Below are 21,672 nucleotides of genomic sequence, written 5' to 3'. Positions count from 1 at the left end.
TTGAAAATGTAGATATTTGGTCTAAATTAAGGTCAGATATCAGATTTGCTAAATGCTTTAAGGTCAAATTATTTCTTTGACTTTTGAAAATTGTTTGATTTACCTACTTTGGAGCATTAGATTATAGATAAGCCTGGAGACATCCCCGCTAGATATGCTAAAAAGACTCAGACCTTATCTTCATTTCTGCCTGATGTCCTAGGCTCCACCCCTAGTACATAATTAAAATCACTTATCAGGTTTTTCACTAAAAATAAAAGTTGCTAAGAGTTAACATTGTAACATGTAATTGAGACCACTGGAGAAACAGTTTTACAAACAAGTTGTGTAGGAAATGTGTTTTTGGTAGAAGATTATAAGAAGGCATAGGAATATGGTTTTTCTTAAAGGGAATGTAATTTTGTCTAGTTCCGAGGGTTTTAAAGATTGTCTTAACCTAAAAGGGTAATGGAACAAAACTGAAGGTTTAAGCAAAGTAAAAAGGATTTGTAAAGGATTGATCTTTTAAAAAAATTATATGGGTATAAACAAATTGGCTAAAATTTAAAAGAAATTATTTAGCTTTTTTCTGTAGGTTAAAATATTAAAATGATACTGTTGTAAGGCCAGAATCTGGGCCCATGTGTCTGAAAAACAGGGTTTTCTTAGAAAATTGACCTGCTGTTTGATGGAAAATAGTAAAGAGTTCTAAAAAGTGTATGAAAATCTTATGGTCAAATTAATTAAAACTGGACAGAAATACAAAATTTTATTTAAAATACTAGCTTTAACGTTAAAGATGCACTAACGAAAACATGAAATTTGTTTTTCTCTTTTGAAGATGATTTTTATAGAACGTTAAGAGATAATGAAAGGGTTTTGCTTTCTCTCCCCTGGGTAAATGGCAGGGAAAAAAAGGAGGAGAGAGAAAAGACAAATTTAATCAGCTTCATGCTATCGTTATTGGATCTTGTTTGGAAAGCTAAATCTCCTCTAGTAGAATACAGGTTTTCTTTTTTAAAATTTTTTTAGAGTTATCACTTTGGCCAAATGAATGACTTATGGTGACCCAGGATTCTATTTTGTGATATCAAGTATTTTAAACCTTTGATATTTGACAAACTTTCCAAAATCAAATTATAAAGCATGTCTCTTTCTAGACTAATCTTTTAGATATTAGGTTCTCTAAAGTCCAAAAATGACATTTGGCTTATTTTCTATAGAAATCATACAGAAAGCACTGTCAGATATGAAATGGTGTTTAGCTTTCTTTGGGTTACATTTGTGTAAATGTGTTATAGGCATATGCTCTGAAATTAAGTAAAACTCCTATAATTCTAATATGACTTAGTATATGTTACCCGTAATAATTATAACTATTATGTTAAATGACTGTGTGCCACAGAGGTAACAAATTTACTTGTAAACCATGTCTTTAACTGTGGCAGGCCTAAAAGTTTTTCTGTTATCCACAGACAATTGTTGTCTCATTTTCATTCTCTTTAAAAGATGGTTTTATAATCAGCTATAAAATTTAACAGGTGCTCTTAAATGCAGGATTCTGACTAATAACTCTGGAGATTGTGATGTTAGAATAGAAGAAAAACTTTCAAATAGAAGAGTGAATGGTGTTTGGTTTTCTTTGGACTGTATTTGTATAAATATTATACTATTAGTATCTGTTCCAAAATTTATGGGAAATTTCTATAATTATGATATGATTTAATGCACATTATTAATAACAATTGTTATATACAATTGTTGTATGCCACAGAAGTAACCAAAATTCCTAGTTAATTGTAGCTTTAATAGGGGCTATTGACTTGTCATCCACAGACATTAGTCTTGTTTTGATCCTTTTCAAAAGGCAGTTTATAATCAGATATAGGACTCTAAGTGCAGGTCTCAGATAACTTTAAAAATTGTGCTATTTGAATAGAGGAAAAAATGAAACTTCTAGGACTCTCATGGAGAGCTGATGTGTTAAACATTGCTAATCCTTCTGTTTTCAGAGTCAAGATAACTTATTTCTTTAAAGCTATTTGCAACTTTAACAAGTGAGTATAATACACTCCTGTGAACAAAATTTGGAGCATATTTGTTCCTCTCTACCGGATTTCTCCAGAATTTGGAAACTATTTGTCAATATTCTCAATTTATGGCAGTGCAGTTAATTGCATAAGTGTAATAAGAATCTGTTTTCTTTTGTAACAGGATACAAATGGAGAAACTGGTTATTTTTACCAAGGCTTTGACTGGAATGGCATGCTTCCTTTAAAGAATCAAAGTTGACTTATAGAGCCAATTAAAGCCCATTGGGGCATCTGGCCTCATACTTTGTCCACATAGAGTACCTGTGCAAGGTACCTGTACAGGAACCTGTATGAGGTTCCTGACCTGTGGTAAGTAAAGAATGTCACTTTGTAACAGGCCCAGGAACCCCAACTTATCTTGGGACCTCAAGAGGAAAGGAATTTGCCCAGTTCATACGTATTTGAGGGTACAGACCCATGGCTGGGCTTGGCTTTTAATAAGTCTTGTCTGAGATTCTTCATGGAATAGAGTCCTATCAAAGTAAATTTAAAAAGCCTAAGTAAAAAGTAATTATCCTTGCCACACTTTATGCAAATAATCAGGTCAAATACAGTAAGACTAGTTTGTTTTGTAAACAAATCGGTTTTATCATGATTTGTTTTTAATAAAAATGGGGACTGGAGAGAGACAAAAATATGCTTCAAAAGAAAAGCTATAACACACTGTCGTTAACTGTTCTTAAGGTTTTTCTGCAGTTTAGACTAAATTCTAAATTCGTTATGGGTTAGAAGTCTCCAAAGTAATGTTTTCAAATCTTTGCTTTTAAAATTGGGAATTGTACTCCTCATCCTAGGACTCGTTATTTACCTTATAGCATGCTGTTTACTTAAATATTGTACTGAAACATAAATGAAAGTACTATTATTTTTTACCACACAAGCCTTGCAAGCCCAGCTAAGCCTGCATAAATGCTCTCAGACAATTGCAAAGCAGTTCCACTCTTGTCTCCTTGGGGTTCACTCTCATTCCCACTATGTCCCCTGTCAGCAGGAAAAATCCAGAGTGATCAACAGCCTTTTCCCATCTTCATAGCCTATACCTAAAGATTAAGGTGTTATAAAACCCAAAGGGAGGGATTGAAAGCGCATTTGCAAAATTATGATTGAGACAGTGAGAGATCTAACTTAATCGACTCCATCTTGCTTCTAACCTCCAAATTGTCTTTGTTCATTCCTAGGCATAGGCTGTACTAACTTCGGGAGAAACACAGTTTAAAGTTTAAACAAAAACGGTAACAGCCCTTTCCCAAAGCAGACCTCCTTCTTGCCTGGGGACTAGATTGCCTTTGTAGAACTAACATTAGCCACAAGATTAGAAATTATAGTTCATGAGTCATGAAGCTGGAGGCTACAAGACTCTGACCCTCCTTAAACTGCTTCTAAGATCAGTGCTTGAGATATTTGGCAGAGCCTGCACTTGATGGATCAGCTGGCACTTCCCAGGTCAATAAACTGGCTCATCTGATCTTGTGGCCCCCATCCAGGAAGTGACTCAGCACAAGAAGACAGCTTTGACTCCCTATGATTTCATCCCTGACCAATCAGCATTCCTGGCTCACTGGCTTCCCTCCACCCACCACATTATCCTTAAAAACTCTGCTCCCCTAAGGCTTGGGGAGACTGATTTGAGTATTTAAAAAACTCTGGTCTCTCACAAAAAAAAAAAAAAAAGAGAGAAAAGAAAAGAAAATTGAGGTTGCAAAGAATAAGTGACCTCTGGATATTTTTGTTCACTTCTAGTTCCTTATCATGTTTATTAAGATGTTATTTTAAATATAACTATAGCATTACGAAACTGAATATTTCCTCAGAAAAATATTTAGTGTGAACTTAAGTGATACTTCTGAAGCAGTGGAATTTTGGTTTCTTTCACTATATTTGATATACTAAGATGACCATTTTCTCCATATTTACAGAAGTAATCTGGTTTGCACTGAAACTACATTCTCAAAAAAAGCAGAATATAAAATGAATTTTTTAAAGAAATAAAATTTAAAGAAATAAAATATTTTCAAGTTTCTATTTAAGGAATCTATTTCCAAATCCATTTATGAAGTGAATATTTTTTTCCAAAAATATTTAAAATATTGCTATATAAATTATAACTTGAAGCAACTAATCATCTTCTAATTTAGCTTAAAGAAAAAAATACAGGAATAGAAAACAGGTGTGTGTGTGTGTGTGTGCGTGTGTGTGTGTGTGTGTGAGAGAGATTTTTGGAAGGTTGCCCAAGAGACTGATATTTTTTTTCACCTGACTCAGAGTACTGATATAGAACCAATATACTCTGGATGACTGGTCGCCACTTAGTACAAAAGAGAGTTCAGTGGCTTCTTGCAGTGCCAGAAGTGCCAGTACTTGTCACATTGTGGACAAAGGCCAAAACAGCTCATCTCAATTAGGAAAAAGTATGCTGCTCATGACTTCTACGATGAGATGGAAAGAGAAGAATGGAATATATGTCCAATGTTTTTAGCTTTTTAAGAGGTTACCTAAGGGACTGACTTGTCTCATGTCACTTAGGGCACTGATGAGGAGCTGTCATCGTTTGAATACCTGGGGACTGCGAAGAACAAAAGAGAGCTTGGCATATAGTTCTGGAGGACCTGCAGTACCACAGACAGACACAAGAGAGAGCAAGAGCCCACAAGCTCCTAAAAAAGACACCAGCAAATCTCTCTAATATGGAAATTACATGCACAAGATCAGAGAAAATGTATTTCCATAACATGTTTGAGAGGCCCTCGGAATCTCTAGCCATGCTGATTGATGAAGGTATTCCCCTGTATGAAATAAAGATCCAACTCAAGAGGCATTGACCAAAAAGGACACTGTGTAGCAACATAAAAGCATATAAAAACAAAAAGCGCTCTGGTAAAGGTAAATATAGAGATAAATACAGAATTCTATAATATTGTAATAGTGTTGCATAGAACACTTTTAATTCAACTAAAAAATGTAATCAATATAAGCATAAGAATAACTACAACTGTAAAACAATGTTAATGAATACAAAATATTTTTTAAAATGTAATTTGTAACATCAGTAACAACAAGTATGTTGGGAGGAGATATGAAAGAGTAGTTTTGTATGTAATTGTAGTTAAGTTGTTCTCATTTTAAATCAGTCTGTAAAAACTGGAAGTATTAGTTGTTTTTTCAAATAAAAAATTACAACAAAAAATAAGGCACATGAAGAAACAGGAGAACATGACGCAAAGGAACAAACTAAATCTCTAGGAACTGACTCTAAAGAAATTGATATTTACAAACTATCTAAAAAAGAATTCAAAATAATTGCTTTACAGAAGCTCAGTGTGCTACAAGAGAATGCCAGATAGACAACTAAATGAAATCAGAAAAACCACAAGTGAGCAAAATAAGAATATGTACAGAGATAGAAACTACATGAGAAAAAGAGAAGTAATTTTAGAGTTGGAAAATACAATAGGTGAATTGAAAAATTCACTACAGCAGATCAACAGCAGATTTCACAAAGCAAAAAAATAGTCAGTAAACTCTAACACAGGTCATTTGAAATTATCAAGTCAGAATAATAAAAAGAAAAAAAAGAATAAAGAAAAGTAAGGAAAGTCTAATTGATGTACCAACACCCACAAGCAGATCAATATACACATTATGTGAGTGTCTGAAAGAGAAGAGAGAAAGATTAGAGCAGAGAGTTTATTTGAAGAAACAGTGGCCAAAATTATCTGAAATGTGAGGAAGAAAGCAGACCACATTAAATTCAAGAAGCTCAAATAACTTTAACTAAGAAAAACCCAAATAGATACAAAACAAGACACATTATAATCAGACTGACAAAAGTGAAAGGAGAGGCTTGAAACTAGTAAGAGAAAAGCAAGGCATCACATAAAAGGAACTGCCATAAGATTATCAGTAGATTTTTTAGCAGAAACTTTAGAGGCCGAAGGGAGTGGGATGATACATTCAAAAGGCAAAAGTAAATAAAAATTGCTCTCAAACATAAACACTGTATCTGGCAAAGCTATCTTTCATAAACCAAAAAGAAATAAAGACCTTCCCAGTTGAACAAAAGCAGAGGGAGTTCTTCACCACCATACCTATATAAGAACTACCAAAGATAGTCCTTTGCATTGAACAAAAAGGACACTATGTAGTAACATAAAAGCATATAAAAACATAAAGCTGTCTGGTAAAGGTAAATATAGAGATAAATACAGAATTCTATAATATTGTAATGGTGTTGCATAGAGCACTTTTAGTTCAAGTAAAAAATGTAAGCAATATAAGCATAACTAAAACTGTAAAACAATGTTAATGAATACAAAATAGTTTTAAAAAATGTAATTTGTAACATCAGTAACAATAAGTATGTTGGGAGGAGATATGAAAGAGTAGTTTTGTATATAATTGTAGTAAGTCATTCTCATTTTAAAATAGATTGCTACAATTCTAGATATTGCATGTGATCCACATGATAACTACAAAGAAGATACTTATAGAAGATGAACAAAATCCATTGAGAAAGAAATCAAAGCATGACACTACAAAAGATCAATGAACCCAAGGGAAGACAGCAAGAGAGAACAAAAGGGACCAAACCAATACCATACATACAGAAGACAGTTAACAAAATGGCAATAATAATTCAGTAATTACTTTATAAATGGGTTAAACTCATCAATCAAAAGACACAGTGTGGCTAAATAAATTAAAAAACATCAAGATCCAACTATATGCTGTTTATAAGAGACTCACTTTAAATAAAAAGACATGCATAGGCTGAAAACAAGAAGATGGAAGATTTTCCATGCAAATTTTAATCAAAAGACAGGAGAGTTGACAATACTTACATCAGACAGAATAGGCCTTAAGTCAAAAACTATCACAAGAGACAAAGAAGTGCAATATGGTTATAAAGGTTTAATTCACCAGGAAGACATAACAGTTGTAACTATATATGCACCTAATAGCAGAGCACTCATATATATGAAGCAAACCCTGACAGTAATGAAGAGAGAGATATAAAGAGCAACATTATAATTGTAGGAGATTTGAATACCCTATTTTCAATAAGAGATAGGCCAACCAGAGAGATTAACAAGAAAATAGAGGACTTGAACAACACTATGGATAAACTGGACCAACAGACATATGTAGAACATTAAACCTGAAGTTTGCAGAGGAAGGAGATAATAAAGAATAGAGCAGAAATAAACTCAATAAATAATAAAAAATTAAAAATCCATAACATAAAGTGTGTTATTTGAAAAGATTAACAGAACTGGCAGATTTTTAGCTGGACTACAAGTAGAGACCCAATTAACAAAAGTTAGAAATAAAAGAGGAAACATTACAACCAATGCCAAAGAAAGAAAAGGGATCATAAGAGACTATTATGAACAATAACATGCTAAAAAATTGAATAACTTCGAAGAAATGTATACATGTCTAGAAACATACAATCAACCAAGACTGAATCATGATGAGATAAAAAATCTATAACTAATGAGGAGATTGAATGAGTAATTGATCAGTAATAATAAAAAACATTCTCCCAACAAAGGAAAGCACAGGACCAAATGACATCACTCTATTAAGCAAAGTTGAGGGTACAAGTCAACATTCAAAAATCAGTGACATTTCCATACAATCACAATGAATAATCTGAAAAGAAAATAATATTCATTTATAATAGTATCAAAAAGAATAAAACAATACTTAGGAAAAAATATAACCTAGAAGGTGAAACACCTGTACATTTTAACTACAAAATATTGCTTAAAGAATGTAAAGACGATATAAGTAAACAGAAAGACATCTTGTTTTCATGTATTGGAAGACTTCATATTCTTAAAATGCTCATAGTACCCAAAGTCATCTACAGATTCAATGCAATCTCTGTGAAAATCCCAATGACATTTTTGCAGAAATATAAAAAAAAAATGACTACAAATAGCCAAAACAATCTTGAGAAAATTAAAAAAAAACCTGGAGCCCTCATATTTCCTAATTTCAAAACATATCACACAGCTACTATGATCAATACAGTATGGTAATGGCATAAAGATAGACCAATGGGTCTATGAAACAAAATAGAAAAAAATCCTTTTAAAAAGCTGTTACATTTATAATGAAATGATCTTTGACAAACTGCTAAGTCTTTGCAATGGAGAATAGTCTCTTCAACAAATAGTGATAGGAAAGTTAATGTATATTTGTAATGCTTGAATTTGTTATTGAAAATGCAATTACTTATTGTGGCTGTTTTCAAGAAGAAAATTGAGTTTATAAAGGATAAGTCAACTCTAGATATTTTTGTTCATTCCTGGTTTCTTAATGTGTTTATTAATTAATAAGTTATTTTAAATATAACTATAGTACTAGTAAACTAGATATTTGGGGAATATTTAGTGTAAACTAAAGTGGTACTTCTCAAGCAATAGAATTCACTTGCAGAAGAATGAAGTGGAACCCTACTTTACACCACATACAAAATTTATCTCAAAATGGAATAAAAGCCTCAACATAAAACTTGAAACCATAAAAGTCCTAGGGAAAAACAAAGTTGAATAAAAAAGTTTTGTAACATTGGATCTCACAATGATTTCTTGGTTACCACATCAAAAGCACTAGCAAGAAGGCACAAATAGATAAATGATACCACCAAACTTGAAAACTTCTGTGCAGCAAGGGAAACAATCAAAAGAGTTAAAAGGCAACCTATGGAATGAGAACATTTGCAAAATATGTATCTGAAAAGGGATAAATCTCACAGGTATGTAAAAACTCCTATAACTCAACATCAAAAAACACCAATTAGTCAAATTTAAAAATTAGCACTAGATTTAACAGACAGTTTCCAAAGGAGATATACAAATGACCAATGAGAATATAAAAAGATGTTCAATATCACTTGTCCTTAGGGAAATAAAAATCAAAACCACAAGAAAATATTACCTTATACCTGTTAACATGACCACTATAGAAACAAAACAAAATGAAAAACAACACAAATATTGCTGAGGATGTGGAGAACTTAGAATTGTTGATTGTAACACAAAACACACTGTTAATTGTAATGTAAAATGATACAGTTGCTATGAAATACAGCATGAAGGTTCCTCAAAAAATTCAAAATAGAACTACCATATGATCTAGCTATCCCATTATTGAGCATATATTCAGAGGAAATGAAATCTGTACATTAAAGAGATATCCACCTTCCCGTGTTTATTGCAGTACTATTCACAATAGCCAAGATATAGAGACAACACAAGTGCCCACTGATGAATAAATTGATAAAGAAAATGTGGTACATACACACAATGGAATACAATTCAACAACAACAAAAAATAATGAAATCCTGCCATTTGCAACAACATGGATGAACCTGAAGGACATTATGCTAAGTATAATATGCCAGGCACAGAAAACAAATACTGCATGATCTTACTCATATGTGGACTCTAAAATAGTTGATCTTGTAGAAACAGAGTATAATTACAGTTATCAGAAACTGGGGATTTAGAGCACACAGGAGGATGGGAAGATGGATGTATTTGTTACTTGGATAGATTTAACCATTCCATAATGTATAAATACTTCAAAACATCATGTGGCTCACAACAAAAAATACAATGTTACCTGTCAATTTTTTAAATTAAAATATTTATAAACCTTTAGAAGATAAATGTAAAGGAAATTTAAAAAGAAAAAGAAAAAGAAAAATCTACTGGTATTCCAAGCTTTCCAAACATACTTGAAAATGAAAAGTTTGTTGATGATAAAAATATTAATATTTTACTTAATGATAGTGCTTTATAGGGAAATATTGACATATGGTAATACACTTATTACAGACTGGAAAATCAGAATCTGAAAGCCCCATACCAACATTTTCAACAATTTGGAGAAAATGTCAGAACATAAAGAAAACAAGAAAACTCACTGTAAATGGTTTAAAATTTTAATTCAAGAGATAAATTATGTATAGCATTTACTTATTAGCAATTCCTTTTGTGGCAAATAATTCATAAAGAAATATTTAACTTATTTCTTCAAAGAAAAATGACAATGTAAGAAATCATTTGAGTGTACAAATCTTCCATTTTGATTGTGGTATTTGTAACTCTCAATTTTTGGAGTATTCAACTGGTATATTATTATATATAACCTGCCATACTTGCATATCTATTTTCTTTCAATTGTCTTGATCAGTACAGGGAAAAAATGCTACAAATAGGGCAATTGAGCTTTATTAGTGTTTGGCTTTCAGGAAAAAAATTCATCCATGTATAATTTGTGTTTATTTAGAACATTTTTTAAAAGAAGTGAATGAAAGGAGCTATTTTTAAAGGTCATAATGAATTTTGTAGATGAATCATAGGTAAACCTATTTAGCTCACAAAAGCATAGGGATCTAGGAGTAATATTTTTCCACAATCTTCCTTGGTAAAGGAAGAAAATGAAAAGCACGAAATACGAGATCTGATCTGGGATTTTCATCTGTAATTTATTTAACAAATTCCAAAGGCTATGATTACATAGAATAAGTAGTTGCAACAACTGTTTTTGGAGTCAGCTCTAGATTCATATTCCAGAATTAACTCTTACTAGCTGTGTGAGTTTGAATATGGACTTCACTCTTCTGTATCTCAGTTTTCTCATACATATATAATGGGGTTAATAAGTTGGCATGTCTTATAGAATAGTTATAAGAATTATATTAGATAAACAGTTAAATGTTTAATACAGTCCTGGTGCATAATTAAATCTGTTAGCTATTATTAATGTTATATTATCAAAACAGAAGGGACAGGGAAATCTTTGTAAACCACATCCTTAACCAGCATGTGGCTGAGAGTAGTTAAGGGCAATGGATCTGGGTCAGACTGCCTGAGTTTGACACTTACTAACCCTACCCAGCCCCAACTAAGCCTAACTCTAATTAACTCCATCTTACTCTAACTTACCTAGTTGTAAGATCTTGGCAAACTATTAGTATTTAACCTATGACTCAGTTTTCTTATTAGGAAAACAAGCATAATTGATAGCACTTGTTCTGAGATTGTTATGAGAATGACATGTGCAGATAGGTTGAAGGTTCTTGGAACAGTCCCTGACAGATGTGACTACACACATTCATCTTTTATCATTCTTTGAGCATCTACGGGTTTCACTATGGCTCAATATCTGATAACATCATTAGAATGACAACCATTGCTGCACTTCTATATTCTTGTAAGCTCTTAAAAATCTACACGGACAAGTGCAATGTTTAGAAAATTATTTTCTGGGGAAAAGTCTGGAACCTTCATAATCCAGAGCTGCAAGTATTAATTAAGAGCGACAAACGTCTGAGCTCCCCAAGGCAGCCTTAGTTTTTATTTGGGCTCACAATTCCTGTTTTCTTCTCGTGAGATGCCATATGTGCTCAAAAACCTCTGAGAGATTTTGCTTAGTGATCTACACCAGCTTATTTTCTTTGTTATCTTTAATACTCAGCAAGATTCAAATATCAGCCCAGTACTTCATAAAACCTGTAGAGTTCAGGTTACTTCCAACCACGGTGTTTGGACTAATTCCAGTAAATCATCATTGCAAAGCACATGCTTGCTAACGATGTAAACCAAGAAGGGAGTGTATAGTGTTTGTTTTGACAAGTTTGGCCCCACAGTGTTTGAGAATATGCTACTCTTGCTGTCTCAACCTTGGAGATTGGAACTATCATTAAAATAATAGTAAAAAATCATCTTCCCTTGCAAAGATCTTTGGTGGCTTTTCCTTGCCTACAGGATCAAGTCTGTCTTACCTAGTCTCTAAGGGTTCCTGTTCGTGAACTCTAATTGCCTATCCTCTTGGCCACAGTGTTTGTTACAACGTGTCTATAAGCTTTTTCTCACAGAGTTCTATAATAAAATTAAAATTGAGGTCAAATTAGATCGAGAAACATATTCTAAGCTTCTCTAAGTATTCATACTGTACTTTAACATAATAAAGGCTCTGAGAAGGCCTGCATTAAAGAAACCGGCCTGATTTCAGTCAATTTGAACTTATCTGATCAAATGAAGTGAACAACCAACCCAATCCCAAAGCACCTTTTGCCATTTGAAGCACAACCAGCTGGAGAAACACCGTCTTGAAAGAAAAAATTATTCAATGAGACTAATTTATTTTCTCTTTCCAAATAACGTATGCCCCCACTCCCATTTCCTGTGTGTGCCTGTGTATATCTGTATGTGTGAGTGTGCATGAATATTCTCAACTTGACCACATCCCTCATCCTCCACCCCCTAGGAATACTTTTCTCCCACATTTTGACACACCCACATTGTGCCATTTGAGTCTCTCCTGTCATGTCTAGCAGACAATGACTTTCACCCTGATTGAGATGGCTTCAGCCCTTACTATCATATATGTCCTACTGTTTACCCTGGTATCACATCAGTTATCATTCTTTACATATGGAAATTGGCAGTCTAAGTTCTTGAAATCAGCAATCACTGTTCAGTTCTTTAAAAAATGAATCAATTTGTAGTCAGGATGAGGTCTCATAGCCCAGCCTGTTCTCATTGGTGACCTTGCTTTGGACAAGCCTTTCCCCTCAGGGCCTCAACGTCATGGTCTAAACATTCCTCATGGATTTGCTATTGGTATAAAGTAAGATGCCTTTTTTAAAAAAAAAAAACGAGACAGAGTTTTGCTCTTGTTGCTTAGGCTGGAATGCAATGGTGCAATCTTGGCTCACTGCAATATCTGCCTCCCAGGTTCAAGCCACTCCTCTGCCTCAGCCTCCCAAGTAGCTGGGATTACAAGCACCCACCACCACACCCAGCTAATTTTTGTATTTTTTGTAGAAACGGGGTTTTCACCATGTTGAGGTCTAGAGCTAGAGGTCTCTAGCTCCTAACCTCAGGTGATCTGCCTGCCTTGGCCTCCCAAAGTGCTGGGAAGTAAGATACTTTACGTGCAGGATCTGGCATACAGAGGACACTCAATAAATATCATTAATATTGTTGTCATGTCACTCCCATGATGCCTAGCCTTTTATAGTTACTGAACGATTTTAGTCACTGGTTTAATTAATGGAATGATACTGTTTGCTCTCCGCAAAGTTCCTCAGCTTCTGTTATCCCATCTGTAACGTACTAAGCAATAGGCATAGACAACCGAGTGGCGATGGGAATATGCAAAGCATGTTGCAGGGATGAAAAGGGTGAGGGCTCTGGGACAGAAGCTGCAGGTGAGAGGGTCGAGAGGGGGTGGGGTTAGCCAGCAAAGGGCTTTGAGGGTTAGCGCTGCCCCACTACACAGGCCACTCGGCCGTTTCTCTACCCAAGCGCCATGAGAATGGCACATAAACACCCTCTCGTCATTTGTAATGTTTCTCTTTCTTGATCTAACAGGCCTGAACAATATGCTGATTTGATATTACACCATTCTGACAAAAGAAAATGATATCGATTCTAAAAGGAATAGCGTGTTTTGTAATGTTAATGGCTTGAAACCTCTTTTTTCCCAATGCAGAATCTCTGTGAGAAAACAGTGGCCCTCATTAATGCCTTGCGTACAGACTCCTCATTGTTTTTACTTGTGCTATTTCTTTGCACTTGGATGCAGAAGCAATAAATTTCCAGGGAAATGAAACTCACTTATCAGATTTCCTAGCATCAAGTTTCATATTAGGAATGAAAAAATCAGTCTAACTGGACTCAATATAGCTGTAAACCAATATATGTAAGCAGTATCAGAGATTAAGCCGTCATCATTGCATTTGTGAGCTTCCCATTTCAATCTGGAAGGAATAACCATTTTCCTAGCTGTTATTTAATGATGTAAAATATTCCTTAAAACAATAAATCAAATCAATTCAGGCAACATTCAAAAGACCAAATATTGTTCTCTTTGAAAGAAAAGCATGAATCACATGAGCACATTTTCCCTCTAAAATGTTAATTTCCTAAATTTTAAAGGGAGTAATATTTTTACTCTTTTAGTGATGCTATCAAAGGTACTAAAAATCAGTTTATGAGGCAATCTGACGATTCTCATTTAGCAAAAAAGTTCTCATTCCAAAGTCTTTGCTTTTTCAATTCAAGATCAAGTTCTAACCAATATAATTTGCTTAACATTGTTTTAGTTTACTACAAGGCACTTCCCTTTTTACCAAGAAAGTATTCACAATCTCACATAAAAATATAAACTTATTATTAAAATATGCAACAATAACCGCGGATGCATTTCTATTTATCATTGCCCTGCTCATCTGGAGGATGGGGAATGACTGAGATGAACTATAATTATTGTTTTCTCTATTTTTATGTTTGGATTTTTACAAACATGCACACACAAACACAAATGCACACAATAAATGTATGTACAAGTTATTGCATATACTATGTATACTTAAAATTCTAATTAAAACAGTTAGCTATGACTCTCATTTAGCAGCACGTAAAATGAGTAATTATGCTTGTTGAAAGAGGCTAGGAAACAGCGTTAGCAACTGTGAAAGAGCAGCTCATAGATCTGCAACCTTTAAACCAAGAAGTTGGTAGAGAGAAAAATCAGAAAGTAAAAACCAAACGTGACATCTTACCAGTGCTCTCTCTGCGAGTGTGCTGCGATGTATTGTTTATAAGCGATGTTTTTAATTTATACTGCAAGAGTCCAACGTCCTTCCCGCAAAAGCACATGCCTGCAGATTTAACCAAAATTTTCAAAGATTCAAAATGTGATAGCCATTTTATGAATACCTTCAATCCAGAGCATCTGCACAGTGTCTGAATTGAACATTTAGACAAACATTTCAATTTTAAACTCCTCTTTAAGGAAAAACTTTGTTTAAAAAAAAAAAAAAAAAAAACACTTAAGGACCAAATTGTACCAAAAAGATACTGTTAACAGATATTTATGCATTTGTAGTTTAGAATAATGTTTTAAAATCATATATAAAAATATTTTGTAAAATGGAATAAAAGAGAAAATAAGAAAGAAAAACAAAAACGAAAACAAGACGACCCGTGCTGTGACGAAAGAGGAAATAGAAAGGGCCGAAGTTCTAATTCACTGGGCACTTGCAGCTCACCTTTGTTGAACAACTGGCCTTGAGAACTTTGTCAGTTATGTTTTATTCCACAAGTTTGTTGTTTCTGAATCCTCATTTTCACTTTTTTAGATGGTCAGACAAGGCTTAAATAGTGCCTCGATTTATAGTTATATATCAATTTCTAAAGCAACTTACCAAATCGCACTTATTGTCCTTTAATCAATAGGTGCTCTTTAAACTTTTTTTTTCTTTAAATGTAGTCATTTCTGTTACAAATCTGCCCAGATCTCCAAATTCACCTACAGAGTGCCCAGAAAGTCTACAATTTCCTTTCTGATCTCTGCCACTAGGAGGCACTGCAGCCTGCTTTATGAAGGGGATGAAATCTGGTGAAGTGAATATTCCACCCAACTATGGCTCCGGTGTCATTCCCTATTTAATGGCTGTCAGTGAGGGGGAAAGACAACGTGGCGGGTAATTAAAACCAAATTGCAGGCAGGAGATGACTGCACAAGAATGATATTGTCATTAATACTGATTTAACATGCACCTGGGTAAGGTGAGGGAGTGCGGCAAGGGAATTCACACTGAAGCCAGGGTTGCCTGATTTAAAGATGTAGTGTTTCCAGCTGAAGCATGTTTAAAAACTGAATAAAACCATCATATTATGACAGCAGAAATAAAATGGAAACAAATGTTCTACATATGTCTGTTAAGAAAAAAAACCTTCTATTTCTTCTAGTTCCATGGACGGAGCATGTGTCTCCTCCTCTGAAGTTCAAAAGTATTTTTGCAGAAGGTTTTCTTCCCCTGTTGTCGGCTTCTCCTGAATAGGTTTGTAATCTGTTCATGTAGTTTTCTGTTTTCACAAGACTGTGGAGATAGAACATTTTGGGAGAGATATTTACCCCATGGGACTCGGGATTTTCCAATCATGAACACCTTGCTGAAGCCATTGAAATCTAGGACTGAAACCTTGTCAAAGGTGTGAGCAATAAATATGTTTATGGTATGAGGCAGGTGGCTCACTAAAGTAAATCCCCCCAAAAAGGAAGAGGATTTCTCATGTTAGCATCCCTGAAATCTCTTTAAAAATTTGAATGATAAGTGGCAAAACCCAGGAAACAACGACTAATCTAAGTTCAAATTAAGTAGTCTGTTTTGCTTAGCATATGTAAAATAATCTAGCTAATATATTTCCATACTCACTAAATATTTCCATATTATGGCTTAGGCTAAATTTTACGTTTGTTGTCAGAAGAAAAGTACCATGGTCTAGATCATGTACAAATTAAAAGCAACCTCCTATTTAAAGGGTTATTGGATGTTTCAGGCAGAAAATGTGCCAAAGATTCGTTTACATATAAGGAGAAATGATTGCAGTTCACCCTACTATGTCTGGAGTTTGTTCCTTCCAGTGGGTTCGTGGTCTCACTGACTTCAAGAATGGAGCTGCAGACCTTCGCCTGACTGTTACAGCTCTTAAAGATTGCACAGACCAAAAGAGCGAGCAGCAGCAAGATTTATTGTCAAGAGCGAAAGAACAAAGCTTCCACAGAGTGGAAAGAGACCTGAACTGGTTGCTGCTGCTAGCTGGGGTAGCCAGCTTTTATTCCCTTATTTGTTCCTGCCCATGCCCTGCTGATTGGTCCATTTTACAGAGTGCTGATTGGTCCAGTTTACAGTGTGCTGATTGGTCCATTGTACAGTGTGCGGATTGGTGCATTTTACAAACCTCTGGCTAGTTACAGAGCCCTGATTGGTGCATTTTACAATCCCAGCTACAGAGTGCTGATTGGTGCATTTTACAATCCTCTTGTAAGACAGAAAAGTTCTCCAAGTCCCCACCCCACCCAGAAGTCCAGCTGGTTTCACCTCTCACTATATTGAAAACCCTGTCCTGATTGATAAATCGTCTTTTGGTTTCACCTTAAATGAAATGTGTGCATTATAGAAATTGTTATCCTTCTGTCCAGGGCCAAAAGAGATGATTCATTAGGGATGCCATGAAAATTTATAATCACATCATAAAGAAAGTAAATTTAAAGAGCATTCCTTTCACAATAAAGAACATATTATTGAGAAAGAGCTCACTAAACAAGGTGAGGTAGGAAAAAATGATCAAATATCATGGTTGCTGGATCTAGACAATAAGAGTTGTTTTCATGCCCAAATCATGATTTACAGAACAGTGATCAAATCTTCTGAATTTATTCCACAATACTTTGCTATTGACATTTTTAATAGGTTTTACATTTACAGATCTTTTATTTATCTATTTGTTGGTTTGTTTCATTTCTTCATTTTTGGAGATGGTCGCTGGACTCAGGAGCAGATAGACATATAAAAAGCACAAGTAAGCCTAATAACATTGAAAAAAGGATAAAAGTTGGGACTTTTGCCTTTATGAAGCAGTACACATATTCTGTTGTATCACGGGATCCACTACTTGCTACTGAGATTATAGAGGATTAAATGAGAGATGAAATAGAAAGGAAGTTTATTTCATTTGCCCTTTATAAAATGTCAAAGAGAATTTTCTCTAAGGAGGAAACTTCTGGAAACTGTGATACTTCCTGGATGATCCAACCTGCCCATTCAGGCCAGGGGCTCTTTGATACCCAAAACCCAAGGCAGGAGAAGCTGCCCTTTGGGTGCCAGACAGAATTTTGTTTTCCAATCCATTTCTCACATTTGCACTGAAGACATCAGTGAAGCTCATATCCACTCAAGTCTGTGAATTATCTAGGATCAGTGGCTCTTATTGGGGAGTGGTAGAAGAAGATCCCAGTGGTCTCAACAGAGAAATAATTTTGGAAATGATGAGTATCCTCACATTTCAAGCTGTATAATAACTGCACAGTATCTGAAACCCCAATTGTTAAGGAAACTTGCTGACATAAGTGAAAAGGACAATTATTTGGACAGAAAAGGATGATTTGCTATAATTAATATTTACTTAGGAACAGCTACACATGGCAGGTCCCCTTGTTCTGACTGGTCTGTACCAGGGCACATGTGTTGGAGACATGCACAGTGACAAAAGGATCAGCACTTAAGCTCTCTTTCTGATTTTCACCCCATTTACTTTTGGATGAAACTTGGCACTCACAATCTCTTGAACTGTTCTCCCAGGTTGACAGTGTAACAAATATAATTTTTCAGCAAGATGGCTGCTGCCAGAAGCAGGCTCAGAAATGTCCATTTTAATTAAACATTTTACTTTCAATTACATTTCACAGTTTGCACATGGTGACACACGCTTTCATCACAAGGACTTTCAGATTGCTATATTAGTACCATTTTCCTATGCAGGGAAATGTGTATCAGTGAAAATTACTCACATATGAAAAACAGTTTTTCCTTTGACTTGATCTATGGAAAGTTATTTACAAAAAGAGAATAGTAGTAGCTATTTCTAGACTTCTGGCCAGATTTTGAGGTGTTCAGTAGCAGGGAGCCCCCAAACTGATAAAGGGGCAATGGTAATGATAACTTATAGCAGAAAAAACTTGTGTTTTGTTATGTGTGCTCTTTCTTGATATGAGAAAAATATATGGCTATGCAACTTTACTGATGTTTCTGTGCCAAGATAAGTTATTTTAAAAAACAATTTTCACTTAAGAGTATCCAAAATTTATAAAGTACCCCTAAAAGCAAATTAACGAGATTTGATTCCTATCCTCCAGAAGCTTATAATACAAAGTATACACTCACACAGACATGTATTTTGTTTCAAAATGATACATAAACACATATTTCAAGAACCTTTTCAGATGTCTCCAGATTAGGAAAATATCTTTACTGTAACAAGATAGTAAACTCATTGGTGGCTCTTTCCGGAGCACACCACTTGAATAATTTATCATTCCAAGAAGGCAGGGAAGAAGTTTTTGTCAGGGTGCAGCTTATACATTTCTTTTTAAGCAGATAAAATTGGGGAACAGTGCAGGCCAGGCATCATTTTTTAAATATTCATCTGAGAGAGAAAACAGTTTTAAATATTTCCTGGAGAGAAAACAGTTTGTGAGAGACCACTTCACATTGTTTTAAGTGAAATGTCTTGGGTAGTCATCCCCCAATCCCAGGCATTTAACTAGAAATTAAACAAGAGCTGAAATTCTCTTGGACCAAATGCTCTCTGCCGATTCCCCTACAAATAAGCCTCCATGGCGATTTCTTGGTTAAAGTCAGCCTAGGAGGGAACTACGTAAAGGTAGAGAAAGGTTTAATTTTGTTCTTTCAGATTCACTTTGAACACTGTTTTTTCTTTCTTTATAAATTTATTATTATTAAATGATATTAAATGTATCAGCCTGCCTTTCTTTCCTTCTTTCCTCCCTCCCTCGCACCCTCCCTTCTTTCCTTCCTTCCTTCCTTCCTTCCTTCCTTCCTTCCTTCATTCCTTCCTTCCTTCCTTCCCTCCTTTCTTCTTTCTTTGCTTTCTTCTTATATTTCTTGATTTAAAAAGGCTCAGAAAAATATATTTGTATATTATTTAGTTATTTGTTTCACACTATTTCCACATTAGTAGAATTATCTCGAAGACAACTGAGAGGTCAGCTTTTACAGGATATTAGATTATAAAATTCATATTTGTGTCATGGAGGGGTACTCATCCTTGCATTTAATTCTCAAAGGAACACATTAAGAAAATTATCTTCACAGAATGTAGGTAGAATAATTCTAAAGAAGGAAAAGTATTCAAAAAACTTACCAGTATAGCTGTGAATGATGGTAGGACTAAATTCAAGATTAGCCCACTACATAGAACAGATAGTTTTTCTAAGTTTACCTTCACAAGACCTTTTTTTTTCAATAATTGATTGCATGAGCTAAAACTCATGTCAGCCACATAAGACAGGAGATTATTATTTCTCAAATGAAGAAACTGAAGTACTTAGGCAAAGACACACATTTGGATCGCCCGTGTTGAGATAATGTTTTACCTGACAAGCTGACACAGTGAATCCCAATGCTCCCACACAGTTATATGTGGAATGAAGAGCCAAGCATACATCCCATTTAAGGAAATGAGTTGTGCTCCTCCTGCTCTAATCTCCAGAAAGACAAAGCCTTAAAAGATCAGCTGGACAAAAAGACTCCCAAAAAAGAGGCTGTGGGCCACCCCCAGAAAGCAGGCAGGACTAGTCCTGGGATGCACTCCACATTCAGAAAAGTGATCCCCCATAGAACCCTATATACATGTAAATAGTGATCCCCCATAGAACACATGTAAGGTATATAGCTACATCCTTTGAATATTTGTGCATATATATGTGCACATGTGTGTAACACATACATGCCACACGTGTGTTTTATTATCTGGATGATGGTAAAAGATGTCTTAGAAAAAATTATTCAACTTTGAAACTAACCCACCCATCAACACTGAAAATATTAGTAATCTACTACTTAGATTCTCTTATTATTGTTGTTAAGATTTTATTATTGTTGTTGTTATTTTATCATTCTAATGACTAACACAGGCCTAGCATCTGAGCCCTTCTTCCATCATTTACCCCAGAATGACCTTAACCAAGTAACTAACTTGCCTCCTTAGGCATTATTTTTTTTTCTTTGCAACATTATAATAAAAATAATAATTGGATTACCTAGGTAGACAACAATTAAATAAGTGAATGTATGTAAAGTACTGAGCCTAGGATATAAAAAAAATTTATACTCAATAAATGTCAACTAATTATTATTATTATGCATAAACAGATATGTATTTGAACTTCTAAGGAGAGGCAGATATTATAGACCAAGTTATTTATGAGTTTACGTTATTAAGCCTGTCCTAAGTACTGACTACAGAGCTTAGTACCCAAGAAGTGTCCAAAGAAGTGATTTTGAATTAATTAAATATTTCTCTTGACCCTGTTTTAAAATATGCTAATCTTACTATCCAGGATAAGGTTTACACTTAACACCCATTCCCTGAAGAGAGGTACACTGCCCTCTCATCTCTCCATATCTTTTAAAAATCCTTCTAGAATGTCTTTCTCCTGAATTGTTTCCAGGTTGTTGGCTATTATGGTTAATGCTGTCATAAATATTTGCATCTATGCCATTGAAATGAACATATCTCTTTTGATTTCTTTTGGGCAGCTATCTAGAAGTTGAATTTCCAGATTATTTGGTTAGTTTATGTTTAATTTTTTAAGAAGCTGCCAAAGAGTTTTCAAAACAGCTGTACTAGTTTACATACCCTTGGGCAATGTATGAATGTTCCTGTTGCTCCATGGTCACACCGATGCTTGTTTTTGTCTGACTTTTGCATTATGATGATTCCAGTGGATATTTAGTGTTGCCTCATTATAGTTTAAATTTGTATTTCTTAATGACTAATGATGTTGAGAGTCTTTTCATGGGTTTATTTGGTCTTTGGTGAAACTATTATTGAAGTTGTTGCCCATGTTTTAAATTAGGTTTTACTTTCTTATTATTAAATTGTAAGTGACATTTATGTATTTTAGATCTATGATTTTTTAAAATCAGATATATGATTTGAAAATATTTATTCTCAGGCTTTCACTTCTCTTTTCATTCTCTTAACA

The 21,672-nt window shown here is 34.4% G+C and overlaps 1 long non-coding RNA gene across 1 annotated transcript in view; it reads right to left on the bottom strand.

Annotated features, from left to right (window-relative positions):
- LOC123574373 (uncharacterized) overlaps nt 1-16,693 on the bottom strand; it is a 177,973-nt gene extending 161,280 nt beyond the window's left edge. Inside the window, exons 1-2 of the long non-coding RNA XR_006699227.2 lie at nt 16,503-16,693; nt 14,660-14,758 (exon numbers count right to left, since the gene is read on the bottom strand). This is a non-coding gene — a long non-coding RNA (uncharacterized lncRNA). The remainder of the gene's footprint in view (nt 1-14,659; nt 14,759-16,502) is intronic.
- Between the last annotated feature and the right edge of the window lie 4,979 nt (nt 16,694-21,672).

This window comes from Macaca fascicularis, chromosome 7 (assembly GCF_037993035.2).
Source record: "Macaca fascicularis isolate 582-1 chromosome 7, T2T-MFA8v1.1".
In the NCBI taxonomy this organism is placed as follows: Eukaryota; Metazoa; Chordata; class Mammalia; order Primates; family Cercopithecidae; genus Macaca; species Macaca fascicularis.
The sequence above is the reverse complement of the archived record's forward strand: the minus strand, read 5'-3'. Positions and strand labels throughout refer to the sequence as shown.